A 20,965-nucleotide genomic window follows, 5' to 3' on the forward strand; every position below is an offset into this window, starting at 1 on the left:
TGAGAGCGACTCAAAAATTATCTGCACTCTGGCTGTAGAATTTATAGAAGTTTTAATATAACCAGAGTGTGGATAATTTTTGACTCACCCTCGTATTTTATATATAGTAGTTTGTATATGTAAGTCTGGAGATAGGAGCTTTAAAAAGACCCTTCTTGGAAATTAAAGAGAGGTAATTAGGGTGGGGTCTAATCCAATATGACTGGTGTCCTTGTAAAAAGAGAATATCAGGACACAGACACAAAGAGGAAAGATCATGTAAAGACACAGGGAGAAGACAGCCATCCTGCAGGCAAGGAGAAGGCCTCAGAAGAAACCAGCCCTGCTGACACCTTGACCTTGTACTCTCAGCCTCCATAACTGTGAGAAAATAAATTTCTGTTATTTCAGCCACCTAGTATGTGGTATTTTGTTATGGGATCCCTAGCAAACTTCCAAAAATGGGGAGGGATATCTGACTGTGATAATCTTACTTTTAAAAAGTCATAGTCTTAGTTTTAAAAAAAGTTCATTGAGTATTTCTGTCATGGTCCTTTTCCTTCCCTTGAGCCCTTTCACTGAGGTTTTGTGTAGTGAATGCAGGAATCTAGAGCACCCTGGAACTACAGTCCACATTTCTCTGTGGTCCACAAGGATGACACAAAAGATTTCTGGCAAATGTTTTGCTAACTATGAAATCTGACTATGATTTCTTCCTATTCCTCTAGTCAAGTGCTACAAAATGGAAACAAGGTTGGTAGAGGCGAGCTCAGATTTCAGGGGACACAGGAGAGGGCCTGGCTGTCAGCACTTTCTTCAATAAACACACACAAAGCCCCTTTAATCATCCATTCTGAGGCTCTGCTGAGGCTCCGCATTAAACTTAACCAGCGTGTGGACCCCTAAGTCACCTTCCCTGTTGTGCTGGAAAATCTGGAACTCATTTGACCATCTCCGGTCTTTGCAGTCTCTCTGTTCCCCTGACTCCTCCAGTTCGGACAGTCCTGTGATCACATCTGCAAGTTCTTTCAGGGCCCCGGGGTGTCATTTATCTAAACTAACAGTCCTGCCTTCATTGCAAGCAGCTAGACGCTCCCTTTGCGTCTGTCTTGGTTTGAAGATCGTTCTGCTTGCGAGAGAAAACAAAAGCGTTATCATTTGTGCTATTTTTTCATATACACTGCACTTTTTCACTTACATTGATCATTTTTCTTTTTTGTCTTTCCTGGTTCTGTCAGTGAAAACTTTTATTCACTGTCACAAATATCCTTAATACTGCAAATATAAAGTGCAGTATATTCACATGAAGTAGGTATAAGTTTAATTTGAGATATAGTATCCAGAGCTGCAATGATTCCCCTGCAGACTATAAGATCCACTGATATGATATGATAATTTGTACTATTATAAATATACTCAGGAATTTCAAATATAGTTCTATTTTCCCCCTACTCCTTTAAGTCTTGAACTAATCTGGAGTCTTTGTCATATATTACAAACAATACTTTTATTTTTTGTAAATTTACTTATTTATTTGCTGCATTGGGTCTTCGTTGCTGCACACGGGCTTTCTCTAGTTGCAGAGAGCGGGGCTACTCTTCATTGTGGTGCACAGGCTCCTCATTGCTGTGGCTTCTCTTGTCGCTGAGCATGGGCTCTAGGCGTGTGGGCTTCAGTAGTTGCAGCACACAGGCTCAATAGTTGTGGTGCATGGGCTTAGTTGCTCTGTGGCATGTGGGATCTTCCTGGGGCAGGGATTGAACCCGTGTCCTCTGCATTGGCAGGCACATTCTCAACCACTGTGCCACCTAGGAAGTCCCACAGACAATACTTTTAAAAGTGCAGGTATTCAAAGTAATGAATGTTATGTACTAGGTCATACCATGCTGTTCATCATTAAATGATGCCAGTTTAGGAAGGCACGTACTTCTTCCCTCCATGCATCTTGCACAGTGAACATGCTTCCACTCTGGTCTTACCTAGACCCCCTCCAGTGGCTCATCCATCAGATCCCTTAGATCTCAGAGACACCCCACAAAACCGTACACGTTGGCCCCTCCAGGACCAAACCAATGGAAAACCTGCACTGCCCACCTGAGCCCCAGCTCCTTGGGGGGTGGAGTCCTGCCACCTGGAACTGATGCCAAGGGCTCTTCTGCTACCTGCAATGCCCCTCCCCTCAAATGGAAGAAGTTGTGCATGTTCTTCAGTAAATTTTCCCATTTGGCTGTGGCACCTCGGGCTCACTGCAAGGAAGGGGTGGTGGGAAGCAGGCAATCAGGAGAGAGGCCCTTTTGTCCCTGCTTCAACTTGAGCAGATTCATTGCTTTTTTGGTGTATTTGGCTTCCTTGTAAGATTTTGTTCCAAGAAAGCCTTCAAGATAGTTTGTAGTAATAAGCAGCTCTGGAGGCTACTCACATCTGCCCCCACTAAAGGTTGCCAGGTTTAGCAAATAAAAATACATGATATCCAATTACATTTGACTTTAGGACAAACACCAAAAAAACTTCAGCATTAAGTATATCCCACGTATCATTCGGGATATACTTATACAACAAAAACCCCTTTTTAGTACAAGTGTGACCCATATATTGTATAGGATATACTCGTGTTAAGGAATGACTGGCTGTTTATCTGAAACTCAAATTTAACTGTGCCCTGTATTTTATCTGGCAGTCCCAGCCTGCTCCCAATGAGCCGACAGCCCTTTACTACAGAGGCTGACAAAGGCCGGCTGACCACGTCAGAGTACACACTGTATAATTAACCCCTCTGCGGGGATCGGCCCTTTTGCCAGTTCTTCCCCATCCAGACCTCAGTTTGTTGGGCAGTGTTCCTCACGCCCAGCCTTTGTCATACTCCACTCCCAACCGACGTGTGAGGACAGCCCAGCTCCAGGACCCACTGACTCAGTTCACATTGACCTTGATAATCAGAATGAATGACTCCCTTGTAGGCTGACCAGTCGGGGCCGACTTTCACCTGTATTGATCAATAAAAATGACTACACATCAACACTTGCATTTCTCAGTTGGGAAACAAAACCAAAAGAGGTTTCCACCTTAAAGGATCTTGGCCAAGACTGGTCTATAGCTGGTTGGTATTATGGTTGGCAGGTAGTAGGGGTTGGCAGGTGGTGGGGGCTGGTAAAATACCTGAGGTGGGAGTGGCCTCAGGTGGAGGGAAGAAGGGAAAAAAGTGGCCTGGAGAAGGATATTGTCTTCTCATCTTTTCGCGGCACAGGGTGACGGAAAGAGCGAGAGGAGTCAGAGTCAGGGCTTAGAGTTACCCCAGGATCGGCCGATCCAGGGACATAATCTCTGACCTTCCTCTTCCATGTGATAGGATGCTTGTGCCTTTCTTGCTGGGTTTCTGTGGGAATTAAATGAAATACCACTTAAAGTTGAGTTTCTTTCCATTTCCTTCTCCCCTTCCTGAAATTAAATTATTTTCTCTGCTCTAAACAAAACACAATAAAGTGATTATGATTTGGAGAGAATAAAATGAAAAGATAAAAAAAAAGAAACATCTAGAAATATTAACATGAAAGAAAATTACATAATGTAATTTGAAAATATTCCAATGAGGCAGGAAAACGTGCGGAGATTTCTGTTTAAAGACAGAACACACACATTCACTGCTTCTCCTTCCAGAAAGAGGACCAAAATTATGGCAGAGGGACAAACGAAAGCCGTGAACTAGCAGAACAAAGAGAACAGGAGGGAAGATGACAGGCACGACATTTTGGAAGGTAGAAAGCAGAAGATGGAGTGCTGAACTGACTTATCCCTCCATAGAAAGAAGCCTGCTTTTCCAGAAAGTGGCAGCACTCATCTGAGTAAAGGAGGGCATGGGGACAGGAGTATCACATCCTGAAAAAATAAGAGATATTATTCTAAGATGATCAGAATAGAGGCCTGAGTCCAAGTCTTTTAACCTCTCTGACACTCAATTTCATCACCTATAAAATATAAATTATAGACCCTAATGTCCTGGATTTATTGCAAGGGATAAATATGGTCAGGTGTGTGTAAAGGTTTTGTAAATTTAAAACACCATAGAAATGTAAGGAATTGTATTTATTAAGTGCATGAGGCAAAAAGCAGCATAAAAAACTAGCTACCAATAAACAGTTGGCTCTTTGATCTTGTTTGCAGCCCTCAGAAAATTTGAACCTAAAATCACTGCCATGCAGAGATGCCAGGCCTAGTCCTTATAAAAAGAAAACATTTCTTCCTCCCACAGGGCACTAAGCTGCTCTTATGAATGTTTGTGGAGTTTGAAGCCAAGCTAGTGTTTCATGGTGTGTGCTTGGGTGCATGTCCAGAGTGTGCCGTCAGATGTGTCCTGAGATGCCTCCTGGGCCATCCTGCCTAAATAACACACAAAAATGGCCAAGTCTGTGGTATAGTTAATAACATTGTATGAATTTCAATTGCCTGATTTTGATAATACACTATGGTCATGTAAGATGTTATTATTGGGGAAAGCTGGGTGAAGGGTGCCCAGGAATTCACTGTCCTTTTTTTGCCATATCTTGAGAGTTTAAAATTAATTTTTTTTTAAAAGTTTAAAGATAAAAGTATCCAGGGCTTCTCAGGTGGCACACTGGTTAAGAATCCACCTGCCAATGCAGGGGACACTGGTTCAAGCCCTAGGCCAGGAAGATCCCACATGCACAGAGCAACTAAGCCCGTGTGCCACAACTATTGAGCCCATGTGCCACAACTACTGAAGCCCGCATGCCTAGAGCCCATTCTCTGCAACAAGAGAAGCCACAGCAATGAGAAGCCCATGCACTGCAACCAAGAGTAGCCCCCACTCATTGCAACTAGAGAAAGTCCGCGCACAGCAGCAAAGACCCAACGCAGCCAATAAAAATAAAATTAATTAATTTAAAAAAAAAGTATCCAGACCCAACCGGTGCCCCAAATGAAAGAGGATCCAAACTACATCTGGAACGTTAGAGAGCTGTAATCCTACAAGAACCCCGGATTGTGCTACAAGGAAATGCTGTATCAACACCCTTCCAGGCTACTTGTTCTTGCCAAGAAGGAGTAGTCTTTTACCAGAGCCTTTTTCCCAACCATTTGCTCAGTATCTCCCCTCAAACTACTATTTTATGTCTGCCATTAAGAAAAATGATCAGGTACATTCATCTGCCTTGAAGAAGGAAATGAGTAGCATCATTTTGCTTACTTTCAGATAGCAAAGTTGGAAATCAGAAACCGCCCCCCCCCCCCGGCCCTGCCAACTTGTGTTATTTAAGAGATGCCAAGACTCCTTGTGCCCCTGGGCATGGTGGGTGGAGGAATTTCCCGCATGCAAAGTCACTGATACAACATGCATTAGCTTTTAGCTTTAGAAGTTCCACATTTCTTGGCACCAAAGGGTTATGAATAGTCCTCTCCACTCCCCTTGACTATTGGAGGCCTTTCAAAATATTCCTTCGCCCTCATCCCTCCTGTACTTTGATCTTGTCAGGGAGAATGCAAGATATCAAGTTGTTTATACACTAGACTAGCTTCAATGCGTCTTCAACGTCAGTGTACAGTAGAATCACCTGTGAAAATACAGATTCTCAGGCCACACTTCGGGAATTTCTGACTCCATAGATCTGGGCTGGAGAAAATGATTTCCAATATTGACAACTGACGATACTGACTATAACTCACGCTGTGAAAATCACTGGCAGAGGGTAGGTACTTGCTTATAAAAGATAAAGAAAATGGCCGATTATAAACAGGATTTAATTAAAAGACCATATGAAAATCAAAGGGTTTGATGTGAGCATTGAATTGTGAAGAAATGAGAATGTGACCATGGTTCATTGACTCACGTTTCAGATTTAATAGTCCCTTTGGTAATTATTAAAGATTAAAAGTTTTGAGGTTCGGGGGGGTGGGGGGCGAAAGGGAAGCTGGGACGAAGTGAGAGAGTAGCACAGACATATATATACTACCAAGTGTAAAATAGATAGCCAGTGGGAAGTTGCTGTATTACAAAGGGAGATCAACGCGATGATGGGTGATGCCTTAGAGGGCCGGGATGGGGAGGGTGGGGGGGAGTCGCGAGAGGGAAGGAATATGGGGATATGTGTATAAATGCAGCTGATTGACTTTGGTGTACCTCAAAAACTGGTAAAAGAGTGGAAAGCAATTATATTCCAATGAAGAGCTTAAAAAAAAAAAAGATTAAAAATTTTGAATTGTCCTAGTTATTTTCACTTGTGAGCTAGGGCATCAGTTTTGTTATTTGTCAGCCTAATTGAGACAAAACGAAGCAGAATTCCTTAGTGGTTCCCCTCCCCGCCTTCCACCCCCCCCCATCCCCCCGCAGTGGGAAGTGTTTGCATCTAAAGTGCACAGATTAAGTTCTTTTTAAAGTATTAACATGTAGAAGAATAAAATTGGGTTAATGTACAGACTTGCTTAGCCCACATAAGTTGTGATTATTAAGGAAAGTTCAAGGAACAAACTGCATTTTAAAGCTTTTTTTTTTCTTGCTCTCACCCAGTTCACATTTCCCTTCCTTAAGCAGCATTTGTCTTAGCATCTCATTTACCTTCCAACTTGGCCATTGATCGGTTTTTCAAGCACAGGACTTTTATCCTCCGCAGGACTGTACATTCTGGGCAGAGCAAAATCATACCATTCTCCCATATGCTTTGCATACATAATGTTGTAATGTTTATCAAGTATGTTCAATAAATATTTGTTGTTTGAATCCATGAATAAATAAATGTAGATGAGCCGTCAGTCAAACCACCTTCACCAAATAAAACAGCTCCGAAGGGGAAGAAGGTATCTTAGAAACAGCACTGAATTTAGAATTAGCAGAACCAGTCTCTGCTTCCTCCATCTGTAATCTGTGATCCAATAGAAGTACAATCCCTATCAAATTAGCAATGGCATTCTTCATAGAACTAGAACAAAAACTGTTTAAATTTGTAGGGAAACAATAGAAATATAGTGCAAGTTACTAACACAAGCTACCTATGTACTTAAAAATTTTTAATTGCTCTATTTTCAAAAGTAAAAATAAACAGGTAAAATAAATATTAATAATATATTTTATCTTACCCAATGTGTCTAAAATATCATTCATCATATAATCAATATGAATGATTGCTGATATATTTGGCATTCTTTTTTTTCTTATCAGTTTTGAATCTGGCATGTATTTTACACCGACAGCACATCTCAGTTTGGACCTGCCACATTTCACGTACTTGTGTGGCTGGCATCCATGTTGGTGGAGAACACAGCTCCAGAGGCAGGTTCACTATGAACAAGCCTTGATTTCCTTATTGGGAAAATTGGAATAGTACCTCTGGCATATGGCCTCTGTGAGGATTAACTGAAACAAAGGGGTGTGAAGATGTATGGTGGCTTGTAACACAAAGGCTAATTTCTTGCTAATGCTACACATCCACTGAGCAGAGTGGGAATTCTTTTTTCTTTTAAGTTTTTTTTTAATGGAAGAATAGTTGATTTACAATGTTATGTTAGTTTCCGGTGTATAGCAAGGTGATTCAGTCATATAGAAGGTGATACCAAATCTTCTGTATCCATTCATCTGTCAATGGACATAAGTTGCTTCCATGCCTTGGCTATTGTAAATAGTGCAGCTATGAACATTGGGCTGTAGGTATCTTTTTGAATTATGGTTTTCTCTGGATATATGTCCAGAAGTGGGATTGCTGGATCACATGGTAGCTCTATTTTTAGTTTTTTAAGGAACCGCCATACTGTTTTTCATAGTGGCTGCACCAATTTACATTCAGAGTGGGGATTCTTAAAATTTCTATTATGTCCTTTTACATTTGGTGGGCAAAGTCAGTCACGTAGCCACACCTAAACTTTAGTGGGAGTAAAGAATTGCAGTCCTACCATGCATATTGATAGGTGGAGAGTAGGAAATACTTGATGAACATTACAAAAGACTAAATCAGAAAAATTACTCCAATAAGCATTTTTACTGACTTTCTGAAGAACACATTTCTGTAGTTCATTCTACCCAGCAGAGGTAACACTGTAAGCGGTGTTTTGCCCCAGCACACATTTGTGTAGGGGGCTAAGGGTGGGGGACCCACATCAGACATCTGAGGGTCTTCATACGGTTGTGCATTCGCAAATGCTGACCCCACCTGGAACAGTCCTCATAGACTGTCCAGAGGCAAGTCCAAGGAAACTTGCTTTGCTGATTTTGCAGACTGATCTCTCCCAGGCGCGGGCACTGTTCTGCGTGCTGGGATACTGCGGTGGACAAGCAGATCAAATCGCTGCCCTCATGGGCCTCACTTTCCCGATTTCCTCTGCAGAATGAGGTCCTCCCCTCCTAAGTGGCTCACTTTTATTACAGCCGACTACAGGACAGCCACTTGTTGAGTTGTCTGATAAAAGAAATTTTCACATATTGAGATATGAGGAGGTCATTCTGGCTTATGCATGAGTTAACATGAATTTTATGCTAACTGAAATAACCTGTTTGTGGCCTACCATACATGCATCGTACACCTGCTTTAATTATTTAAGGAAAGGGCACATTGATCAGAAGTCAAGAATGTCCATGTTAAAAATAAAGATTAAATGCCCCTCTTCCTGGGACACCAATGCTGGTACCCCTTTGATGATAAGACTCCCTTCCCAGGTGCCAAGGCCTTGCTGATTTGCTGTGGGTGTGCTGGTCTGTTTTCTTTTTTTGAAATGTTGAAGAACTGTAACCTTGACTTGTTTAAGGTTCTCTGTTCTGACAAGATATAAAACTGTGCTTAAAACCCTGCTTCTCTGGAGCTGCTTCTCAGAATAATCTGGGAAGATGGCTTCCAGGCTAGCCTTTAGTTTTGCTCAAATAAAATTCTTTTCTATTCTTATGATACAGATAGTTTATATATCATTTTCATTGACATGTCCCTCTCCCTCACTTCCACGGAGCAGGCTCAGAGCTACTTATCTTTAGCAGTAGCCCCTTTCTATGCATAGAGCTTGAAGACAAGATTGTTAAAAAGTCAGCCTCTGAAACAAAACTTCCTAAGTCAACTCCTAAGTTTGGTGGAAAAACAGCTCCCCAGGAGGAGGCTGTTGAGGGGTGTCATCTGAATCAAGGGCTGATGACCAGGATATATTATAAAATAGAGACATGGTTGATAGAAATGGGACTGGGGAGGGAGCACTGAGTACCACACACCAGTGGGAAAGCTGTTGCATCTGACAGGCTTAGAGATGCAGAACATAGTGTGGAACAGTGTTGTCATCTGTGAAATGGCAGTGATACCTACCTAATGGGCTGTGGGGACTAAATGAGAGAATCTTTGTAAAGGACAGCACCTGGTACTGGTGAAACCCTGGGCCAAATCCACCTTACCTGCCATCACCTACCTTCACTATTCAAGGTCCTCCAAGTGGCACGTGGCCTAAACAATAAAATGTTTGCCCAAGCTGTTTTCCAGGAACTTGGAGTCCGCTGCATCTAATTCAAGCTGAGCCAGTTAAGACTGGATAGGACCACTGACCTTCTATCTGGGCTTGCACAAGTGTCTGGTGACCTTTTGGACGTGCAGCCGCCTGTGGCCTCCTGACGCCTGCGCAGAACGACAATTACGCCACCTTTTCTCCAGCACCTTTCCCCACACTTCCCATGCCTCAGACTGTCCTGCTGCTTTCTTCTCTATCCCATAAATACCCCAACCCCTTGCCTCCTGGGAGGCAGATCTGGGATTTTCCCCCCCATTTCCTCGTTTGGCTGTTTTGGGAATAAATCTCTCTGCTGCAAACCTCGGGATCTCAGCATTTTGGCTGCTGAGCGATGGGCAAGATGAACCTGGTTCAGTAACACTGGTAAGAACTCAATTTATTATTATTATTATTATTATTATTATTATTGAAATACTTTTTTCAATAATTATGAATAATCATTATTATTGGTTTTGTCAACCACATTCTACCCTGTGTTGAGAGCTCATCTGGCTGAAGGTACTTAGGCTACTTGGAACTGGGTTTCTGTGCTGTTCTGGTCACCAAACTGGGAGAGAGTGAATCTGAGGGTGTTAGCATTTGGCGGGGAAAGAAAGGCACTCTGATGACATTGTCAGGATCCTGATGTACGCATTTGTCTGAAGCTGGACACATTTTCCACATCAAAATTCCAGGAAGCTCTTTTTGGACAAACTACTTTGAACCTAGTGTTAATCCACATAGCCTAGTCACTGCCGTCAGCATGCTGTCAGGGTGCAGTCTGCCCAAAGCAAAGAACCTGCCTAGCTATCCATACCCAGGTGCTTTCTTTACCCCTCAAAGCCTCCTTGGAGACACAGCAGCTGAAATCCTATTTTTTTTTTTTTGTCTGCATTGGGTCTTCATCGCTGCACGCAACCTTTCTCTAGTTGTGGCAAGCAGGGGCTGCTCTTCGTTGTGGTGTGCTGGCTTCTGTTGTTGTGGAGCACGGGCTCTAGGCACATGGGCTTCAGTAGTTGCAGCACATGGGCTCAGTAGTTGTAGCAGCAGGCTTAGTTGCTTAGCAGCATGTGGGATCTTCCTGGACCAGGGATCGAACCTGTGTCCCCTGCATTGGCAGAAAGATTCTTAACCACCCTTCCACCAGGGAAGTCCCTGAACTCCTCTTTTAGAGGGCTTTCCTGTTGCTGCCTGAGCCCTGGATTTGCACTTGGAAGGACTCTCCCTTCGCCCCGCCCCGTTCTGCATCTCAGACAGGCCATCATGAAGCAGAGGTGCTGTATGGGTGGCAGCCTTGATCCTGGGGTGCTCCCTCTCTGGCTCAGAGGTGACCCCCCCTCTACTTCAGCCTGTGTGCTATGGGTACATGCAATGATGGATTCCCTCCCAAGTAGGGGGCTGTATGTACACCAGACATTTATCATAAAATTTGCCTTTTAGGACACGATCTTATTATATCCGGAGGTACCCAAATGATTAACACAAGAATATTTATTCTTCTTATTGTAACTTCTTTAACAAGAGAGTGGTGGGGCATTTTTGGGGATAAGACACGTAGGCATGGAGGTTTCTCTGGAGCTGAGTTCACAAAGGCTGTCGGATTTGAAGATTTATAATTTAGATAAACGCTCCTTAAAGTGAGTGTGGACTTCTCATCATTCTTTTACCAAGGAGAAAATGGGGCCTAGAGATCTGAAGGACCCTGTTCAAGTTCACAAGAGTTTACTCACGTTAAATCTGTTTCCCTGGACGCTGCCATGGGAGCAGGAACTTCTCTCTGCCCCGCTTCCCTGCTTTTGATGGAATCGTCTGTCTTTACTCAGTGTGGTCATTCAAGGGGTGCCTCAGTCCCAGCACCCCGCTGCCCCCGAGGTGACCCCAGGAGGGGGGAGGTACTGCAGTCGGGGTACCCCACCCATGAATAATGGTGATTGTAAAGGGGGACCATGAGGAAGGACCTACCTACCAATTCCACAAGACCATGTCATACCACTAAACTGAAGTTGGTTTAGACTTAGATCAATTAGGTTTTTATGTTTGTTTCTGGTACCTGCTCTATATTCATGCTTCCAATTTAAATTTTAGTGACTATTTCTAGGATTATTTATGGTGATTTAGGAAACAAGATCTATTTACTTTAGGGATTTGGTTCTCTCAAACTGAAAACGCTCTGTTGAAAATTCTGAGAGATGGGACCAGGGGTTGTTTACAACAGGGTGTGTAGAATTTGGAGGGGGGAGGGATAGTGAAACTTTCTATACCTTGATTGTGTTGGTGGTTACCATGGTATGCATTTGTCAAAACTCATAGAACTAAATACTGAAAATGGTGAATTTTACTGCCTGTCAGTTATACCTTGAAGAGGATAAAAATATGCCATTTTGGCATAAGGATTATTTTAGCTATCAACGGATACAGGAAGAGTTCTTGCCCTTCTCTTATCTGACTAGAAGCAGGGCATAAATTTCCCTTTGTGAAGAAGGTGTCTTTCCTCCCCTCCACCAGAAAGAGAAGAGGGGCTCTTATCACGGCGGATGAGGAGTTGGCACTGAGATGCATCTGCATGAACATACCTTACTGAAAATGACCTTTATCTTCCATTATTTCCCCCATAGAGTTGCTAGTCACTTCTCCATGATTTATCACCCCTGGAAGCCCAAACCCTCTTTCCTTTCATAAAAGGGTATATAAGTTCTGAGTCTAATCACTTATTTGAGTTTCACTGAGTTTCTGTGCATGTGAATATTAAATTGTTTGCCTTTTCTCCTGTTAATCTGCCTTTTGTTGGTTTAATTCACAAGTCCCTGCTTACTGAACCTGAAAAGGTAGAAGAAAAGTTTTTCCTTCCCAACAACCTCAATTTTTTAAAAAGGATAAATCCTGGGACTTCCCTGGTGGTCCAGTGGTTAAGACTCCGCCCTTCCAGTGTGATGGGGGACATGGGTTTGATCCCTGGTCGGGGAACTAAGATCCCACATACTGTGCAGGGTGGCTAAAAAACACAAAAAAGATAAATCCTAACACCGCCCCCCTACCCCTGCCTGAGAAATTTTGTGTAATACTAATCATTGGGGGTAAAGGAAAAAAGATCACAAATTAGCATGCTTCGTTTGATCCTACTATGGACATCTGTGATTTGTATTTTCCCAGAACACCCCTTTCCCTCTGATAGTCTGCCTCTCCCTGATTCTAGGGGGGAACAGAACTGTTAGAGATGATGCCTCTCCCTCTCTGGTCCGAGGGACCCTGACTGAGCTGATAATAGTAACCCCACCCCACTTGTAGCACACCTGGGGAAGGCATGTGACTCCAGCAGCGCCAAGGAGAGTTCATCCCTACATTTATAAATAGACAATGGAAGAAAGAGGTCTTTTTTTCTGTTCTCAGTACCATTCCCTAACATTTTATTTTATTTTTTAATGGTTTATTTATTTATTTAGGCCACACTGTACGGCATGCAAGATGTTAGTTCCCGGACCAGGGGTCAAATCCGTGCCCCCTGCAGTGGAAGCACAGAGTCCTAATCACTGGACAGCCAAGCAAGTCCCTACCATTTGATTTTAAAACAGAAGCACAAAACCCCAGTTTCTGCCACCATTCCTCTCATGCAGAGGGGAACCATCCTGAACAAAGCTAAGATATCCTGTGCCTGCGCAGACTTTGCCCACCCTCAACCTTGCCACCTCTGCCAAACTCTGGTCTCACACTCCCGCCAAGACTATGCGAGAGTTGTAGCAGCTCTACCTCCTCACCAACAATTGGTATCACCAGCACCAAAATTTGTGCCAATTCTACCTGCATAAAATAGAATCTTGTGTTTTTAAATTTGTTTCTCTGGTTACCTTGAGACTGAACATCTTTTCATATGTTTATCAGTCATGTAGGTTTCCTCATCTGTGAATGTCTACTCATGTCTTTTGCTTATTTTTCTGTTGATTATCTGTCTTTTTCTCATTAATTTCTGAGGTTTTTTCCAATATGTTCTGTGTACAATTCTTTGTAAATAAATTTATGGAACTGATCTCATCCCACTTTGTGACTTGTTTTGTTTTAAAATATATATATGTTAACTATTTTTTAAAATATCCTTTTGTTGAACAGGAGTTTTTAAAATTTTAATGAAATCAAATGTATCATTCTTTTCCTTTATGGTTTATGATTTTAATATCTCAAGTAAGAAATTCTTCTCTATTTTGTTCAAAAATTTTAAAATTTTTTGGGGGTGAGGGACAAATTGGGAGATTGAGATTGACATATACATACTACAATATATAAAATAGGTTATTATTTATTTACAATAGCCAAGACATGGAAACACCCTAAATGTCCATCAACAGGTAAATGGATAAAGAAGATGTGATGTGTGTACACACACACACACACACACACACACACACACACAATGGAATGTTACTCAGCCATAAAAAAGAGTGAAATAATGCATTTACAGCAACATGGAGGGACCTAGAAATTATCATAGTAAGTAAAGTAAATCAGACAGAGAAAAACAAATATATGATATCACTTATATGTGGAATCTAAAAAAATGATACAGGACTTCCTAGGTGGCACAGTGGTAAAAAATCCATCTGCCAATGCAGGGGACACGGGTTCAATCCCTGCTCCAGGAAGATTCCACATGCCAAAGAGCAACTAAGCCCATGCGCCACAACTATTGAGCCCATGTGCCACAGCTACTGAAGCCCGTGCACCTAGAGCCCGTGCTCTGCAACAACAGAAGCCACGGCAATGAGGAGCCCACCCACCACAACGAAGAGTAGCCCCTGCTCACTACAACTAGACAAAGCCCATGTGCAGCAACGAAGACCCAACAAAGGCAATAAATAAATAAATTTATAAAAAAAAAAATAAAATAAAAAAAAATTTTAAATGATACAAATAAGCTTATTTACAAAACAGAAAGAAACTCATAGACATGGAAAGCAAATTTATGGTTATCAAAGGGGGAAGGGGGGAAGGATAAATTAGGAGTTTGGGATTAACAGATGCATACTACTATGTATAAAATAGATAACAAAAACGTCTTGTGTAGCGCACGGAACTCTACTCAATACTCTGTATGGGAAAAGAATCTAAAAAGAGTGGATATATGTATATGTATAACTGATTCACTTTGCTGAACGGCAGAAACTAACACAACATTATAAATCAACTATACTCTAATAAAAAATTTTTTTAATTTAAAATTTCGATTTTTTTACATTTAGGTTTAGTTCACTTGGAATTCATGTTTTGTATATGGTATGAGGTAGGGCCTTGTTTTGGTTTGCTTTTTTAAATTTCCACATGGATAATCAATTGTCTTAAAAATATTTATTTAAAAAGTCCATATCCAAAAAAAAAGGCAAATAAGGACTTACTGGTGGTCCAGTGGTTAAGACTTCGTGCTTACACTGCAGGGGGGCATGAGTTCGATCCCTGGTCGGGGAACTAAGATCCCGTATACCACACACTGCGGCCAAAAAAAAAAAGTCCATATCCTGTTGAAAGAAACTTTCCCACATTTATCTGTATTGTCATCTCTATCGTTATTAAGTTCCCTAATATGTAGGTTCTTTGTATATCTATATATCTACATATAGATATATAAAGATAGTTTGTGTTAATATATTTTCTTAGTTGAATACTAACCTGTACAGAATTTGGCATCAGGAAATGGAGTGTGGCAGGCAGCAAACCTGATTGTGCAATTGGGTGAGCCTGGGGGTAGGCTGGAAAGTACAGGGGGTCCCAGCATTCTGGGCTGGGAAGGTGGCCTTCCTTGGCACATGGGAGCCGGACTGTTGGTTAAACTGAGGTCTGCTGTATATGGGGACTGGAGCATTTGTGACATTAGTAGGAAAAATTCTAGCTGTTGCGTACATCTTTAGCCTTTAGAAAAGAGCTACAGTAAAGATACAAATTTAGCTGAAGGAAGGTCATCTGAAAGGAAAGACGGAAGAAGTCACATAGCTTTCCTTACAGATATCCTTTTTGCCTCCAGAGGGAAATCCAGCATTGTTGCGTATCTGGTTGTCTGAAGCCTGCCAGAATTTGAAAAGCCAAATTATGTGTCAAACTAAGGATCTATAGGGAGAGTGGGAGGGAGTCACAGGAGGGTGGGGATATGGAGATATATGTAAAAATGCTAGCTGATTCACGTTGGTGTACAGCAAAAACTAGCACAACAGTGTAAAGCAATTATATTCCAATAAAGAGCTTAAAAACAACAACGACAACAACAACTAAGGATCTATCCATAAGGCAGGCCCTGGAGGAGTAAGGAGTTATCAGAAGATAAAGCTGGATCCCAGGAACAGCCATCTTCCCACCCCCACGCCCCCACAGAGGGTGGTTGTACTCACTGTGAAAATGCAATTGGAACGCAGCCTGGGAGCATAAACATGGAGCAAAGTTGGTTTCTTTTTTTGGGGGGCGGGGGGGGAGGCCTCGCCGCACTCCACTTGTAGGATCTTAGTTCCCTGACCAGGGATTGAACCCGCACCCCCTGCAGGGGAAGCGAGGCGTCTTAACCACTGGACCGCCAGGAAAGTTCCTGGAGCAAAGTTTTGACATCTTCCCACCCAAGATTATCATATTAGTTTCCTATTACTGCTGTAAAAAATTACCACAAATTTAGTGGCTTAAAACCACACAAACTTATTATCTTATATTCTGGAGGTCAGAAGTCCAAAATGAGTCTTGCTGGCCTAGAATCATGAGGTGGGCAGGGCTGCATTCCATGTTGGAGGCTCTAGGGGAGAAGGGTCTCCTTAGCCTTTCCAGTGTCTAGAGGCTGCCCACATTCCTTGGCTAATGGCCCCTCTTCCATCTTCAAAGCCAGCAATGGCAGCTCAAATATTTCTCACAACGTGTGCACCTGACACTGTCTCTTCTGGCTTCCATTTTTAAGAACCTTTGTGATTACCTTGGGCCCACCTAGATAAGCCGGGATAGTGCCCCATTTTCAAGTCACCTGATTAGCCACCTAATTCCCTCTTGTCATGTAACCTAACGTTTCACAGGTCCTGGGGATAGGACGTGGACATCTTTGGGAAGTCGGTATTCTGCCTACTAGAGTTATTATATTGAATTTTTTATTGCTTCATGACACTCCTGTAAGGAGCTGCATCATCATGTATTTAAAATTTCCCTTTCAGTAAGCATTTTAGGTTTCTTTTCCTTTAATAAATGATACTGTAACAAATACCTTTGTAAATATACTTTTATATTTTGGATTTTTGGGGAGATTGAATAAATTATGAGACTATTATGACTTTTAACACCCATATCTGTTATTTGCTGAAATAACTATGCTAATTTCACATTCCTGTATAATATGAGACTATCACTTCGGTAAACCTATATTGACATTGGCTTTTAGCATTTAACATAGTTTTCATTTTTATTTAATTTTTTAATATATTAAAACAAGGCTGAACAGTTTTCCATATTGTAAGTTTTAGGATGGGAAGGACTTTTGGCTTTCTGAAGCACTGTTGCATCTGCAGCACCTAGCATGGTGCCCAGCACTGCAGTTAAGTCCTCAGTAAATATTTGTGGAGTGAATGAGTAGCAGCACATAGTGGAGCGGTTAAGAGCTCTGAGGTCAGACAAATCTGGTTCAAGTTTCCAAGTGCTTTATGCAGTGATTTGTTTAAGTTTCACAACAATCCTATAAGGTAGGTACAATACTATTATTGGCATAGTCCGCATTTTTCTAATAAGGAAACTAAGGCACAGAAAGGTTAAGTTATTCTCCCAGGGCCACACAGCAAGTAAATGACAGACCACGATTTAAGCCCAGGTTCTGAGCTCTTGTTCCGGTAGCAACGTTCTCAACACTGCATAGCTGCTCAGATATACTAGTGCGTACCGCATAGGATTGTTAGGACAATTAAGTGACGTAATGGAAATAAAGTGCTTCTTTGCTGAAACAGTGCTTGACATATAATCAAGCGCAATAAGTTTTTGCTCTTTTGTCATTCCTATTACTACTATTATTATCATTATTATATTCTGTGGATCATCTACATCATTTGTCCATTAGTTTCCATTATATTATATTATTATAATATATATTCCAACATATTATTTCCGTTATATATTATGTCCATTATGTTTAGTTTCAAAAAGCCTTTATCTATTTATGTGGCTTTATATGATAAAAAGTTTTTGCTATTTGTTTTCCATATATATATATATACACACACATAGTTTTGTTCTCACTAAAAGATAGGATGCTGTGAACCTCGACCCTTGTCTCTGTTCTATGTAGACTGTAATAACGTAATATTTGAACAGTCTGCCCCTTGCGATTGACACAATCCAAAACAGACCTGAATAGGCAAAGGCCACAGTTTACAGCCAGACCTTCTTCACTGCACAACACTGTGAATGCACTTAATGCCACTGAACTGCACACCTAAAAACGATTAAAATAGTAAATTTTGTTTATCTTAGCACAATAAAACAAGCAAAAGAATACCTTTTCAAGCCTTAGTGGACCATAAAAGAGCACAATTATAGATTCATAAGCATCTCTAGCAGAGACAAATTTTCTAAAAAGCTTAAAAAGTTTTCATAGTGAAAAGATTCCCTGTGTATCCAGCAGTGGTATCATTAAAGTAGAATCTTCTCTTGAAAATGGTTTATTTTTTGCATTAAGAAATCAATACTTCCCCAACCCCTTGAAAAGACACATGTAAAGTGGGTACATGGGCCATTTTTCTGAAATTTAGTATTAAATGTTTAAATATTTAGAGTATTAAAATAATTACAAAAGTTTGTACAATTTCTCTCATGACTCAGCACTTATAGATTTCTCATGCATTGCCTACAGCTCAGTCACTGTGTTAGACAGACAACATACTGTAACAAAAATAATTGTCTCATGTGTCAGTCAGTGAATCATTCAATTAAGTAAACAGTTACATGACCAATCCCAGTAGTGGTCACTACCATTCACTGCAAAATCATGTGGTATTGATTTAGAAGAAAACTTTAAGATCATAAATAAAGATTCTTCATTTGGAATACAGCTTATTTTTTAGCACTTCCTCTGTATCGCATCACTTTTGATCATCTATTTTAAATCTGTGAACCAGTATTTTATAAGTTATAGACTACTTTAAGGACAACAGATGGCTGTTAAAAGGTAACCTGAAGCATATTAAAATTTTTAAGAGTCCATGTGAGTAAAAATCCACTGAATCAGGCAGCACCAAACCGGAAGTGTTAGGAGAGCTCCAGGGCAGGAGCTAGGGGACACAAGACTTTTACAGAGAAGATGGGAACCAAAGCGAGGAAATTACTGGTTGGCTACAGCTTCAGGTTGCCTTATTTGGGAAAGCCTCGTTGGCTGTTTGTGATTGGCTGTCCTTAGGTTTTGATTCCTTAACCTTGAGGGATTTCAGTCTTAGCTTTTGGTTTGCTTACTGGACTCCTGAGGCACTGAAGCCACCTTAAGCTAATGGCTTCCCTGTTTTTTGTTTGTTTGTTTGTTTGTTTTAAATAAATTTATTTATTTATTTGCTTATTTATTATTGGCTGTGTTGGGTCTTTGTTGCTGCACACAGGCTTTCTCTAGCGAGCAGGGGCTACTCTTCATTGTGGTATGTGGGCTTCTCATTGCAGTGGCCTCTCCTGTTGCAGAGCACGGGCTCTAGGCGAGCAAGCTTCAGTAGTTGTGGCACACAGGCTTAGCTGCTCCATGGCATGTGGGATCTTCCTGGAGCAGGGATTGAACCTATGACCCCTGCATTGGCAGGCGGATTCTTAACCACTGTGCCACCTAGGAAGTCCCGGCTTCCCTGTTTTATTAATTTAAAATGGCTGATGATAATCGTTTAAAATACCAATTGTCAGAAATTATTTCTATAATTAGCAACTATAAAGTGATTGATATCAGATGGGAAAAGTAAATCATGGGATAAATTATCAGAATTCTCCAAACTATCCAGGAGTGTTGTTGTTGTTGTTGTTGTTGTTGTTGAACATAAAAATGCTGTATATTAGAACACAGTACTTGAGTACTATTCCCAGTAAAAGAAACCAGGGGTCCCTGGCCGATTTCAGGTTTGGGTCAGGGAAAGCACAAGGTGGGCCTGAATCATCTTCATCTTGTTGTTTCAGAAAGTAAGGAAGTGTTAAAAAAAAAAATGTCATGGGTGTTACGGAACCGCACTTGGGTGAGATTGCCCACTGCCCAGCAAAGCCAATATACTGACACTGGGTTGTGGTGAAGGAAAGTACAGCCTTGGTTCACAGGTCACCAAGCAAGGAGTATGAACAGCTCATGCTCAACAGACCTGAACTCCCTGATAGCGTTCAGGGAAGGGTTTTTAAAGGCAACATGTAGGGTGAGGGCTGCAGGGGGCATGCCTTTCTTCTGATTAGTTGGTGGTGAGGTAACTGGGTGATGTTTCAGGAATCTAAATCATCAACCTTCTGGTTCCAGCGAGTCTGGGGTCTACGTGCTTGCGCTCAGCTTGTGGTCACCATCCTCCACCTGGATGGGGGGGTCTTAGTTCCTACACAACAGCTTAAAGATATGTGTTAGACTGTTTTGGTATGTCCCTCGAGGAGGAACTAGAACTCTGTTTTATTGCTCAACTGTTGTCATTGCTTTTCTTGTTTAACTGCTTTTCCTTTGTTTCTGCATTCCCTCACTTCCATAACTAGAAACAGATTGAGTCTGCTCTTTGGAACTCAGGGAAGGCATAGGGGCCAAAGCTTTTTCCCACAAATAAGAAATAAGGAGGCAGGACTTCCTAAGTGGCACAGTGGTTAAGAACCCGCCTGCCAATGCGGGGGACATGGGTTCGAGCCCTGGTCCAGGAAGATCCCACATGCTGCCCATGAGCCACAACTACTGAAGCCTGCATGCCTAGAGCCCATGCTCTGCAACAATAGAAGCCACCCCAATGATGAGCCCACGCACTGCAATGTAGAGAAGCCCCTGCTTGCCGCAACTGGAGAAAGCCTGTGTACAGCAATGCAGACCCAAGCAGCCAAAAAATAAAATAAATATATTTTATTTATTTATTTATTTAAAAAAAAAGGAAATAGAGAGGGACTTTTGTACCTAGGAGGGCCCCACAGGGTCCTGCTCAGTTTCAGTCCCCCCCTTTCCTTTGATACTTCTCAATCCTGAAGGGAACAGGTGCTGAACAAAAAAGGGAATAAAGTTCTGGATATGAGAGGTTAATCATAAGCTCTGCAGAGGCATTTGGCTTTAGGGGAACAAATCAAAAAGCATAGGCATCTCCTAACAGAGGCTTCTACTGGCCAAGTTGGGATAGTTTGAGCATCTAAAAAAAAAATAAATGGCCATGGATTAAAGCAAATTGAATTGAAACAGAATCTAGGAGTCTAGGACCCTCCAACAAAAAGAGGTAGTGGAGAGGCCCTTATTTACGGAAGAATCCCAACTCTGAAATATAAAAAGATTGATTGCTTTAAAAATCATCATTACTTCAACAATTTAATGACTGATTCAAATAGGTATGAACAATGGATGCTAAAACCA

General features: G+C 41.6%; 1 long non-coding RNA gene across 1 annotated transcript; it reads left to right on the plus strand.

Moving 5' to 3' along the window:
* Positions 1 to 5,554: 5,554 nt before the first annotated feature.
* On the plus strand, positions 5,555 to 13,340 carry LOC130830766 (uncharacterized). Its single transcript, XR_009047899.1, has 3 exons — positions 5,555 to 5,678; positions 9,421 to 9,819; positions 12,876 to 13,340. It is a non-coding gene; the product is annotated as an uncharacterized LOC130830766 (long non-coding RNA).
* Positions 13,341 to 20,965: the final 7,625 nt, after the last annotated feature.

Source organism: Hippopotamus amphibius, chromosome 11 (genome assembly GCF_030028045.1).
Source record: "Hippopotamus amphibius kiboko isolate mHipAmp2 chromosome 11, mHipAmp2.hap2, whole genome shotgun sequence".
Classification (NCBI taxonomy): Eukaryota; Metazoa; Chordata; class Mammalia; order Artiodactyla; family Hippopotamidae; genus Hippopotamus; species Hippopotamus amphibius.